The sequence below is a fragment of the Manis pentadactyla genome, chromosome 1, assembly GCF_030020395.1.
Source record: "Manis pentadactyla isolate mManPen7 chromosome 1, mManPen7.hap1, whole genome shotgun sequence".
Lineage (NCBI taxonomy): Eukaryota > Metazoa > Chordata > Mammalia > Pholidota > Manidae > Manis > Manis pentadactyla.
In genome coordinates this window covers 11696374-11696656 of record NC_080019.1, presented here as the reverse complement: position 1 = coordinate 11696656, position 283 = coordinate 11696374, and positions in this window count along the sequence as shown.

Sequence of the window (283 nt, the reverse complement as noted above, 5' to 3'; positions counted from 1 at the left end):
GCACGTCATCGCCCGCGCCGGGAGCGCGCACGCCGAGGAGCGGAGTCTGGCCGGCTGGGAGCCGCGCTGCACGGTGACAGCCGAGAACGCTGGCGGTGTCCCGTTTCAAGCGGGGAACCATGGTCGTATCCCGTCTGGTTGTCATCAGGCCGCAGTGTGCTTATGACACGGCCGTTTATCTTTCTCTTGTTCTAAGGATTATGGAAAGTAACTCCTGAAAACCTAACAGCAACTGGGCAGTTTTGCTCAACTCTTGACGTTTTTACAACTTTTCCAGTAGCTT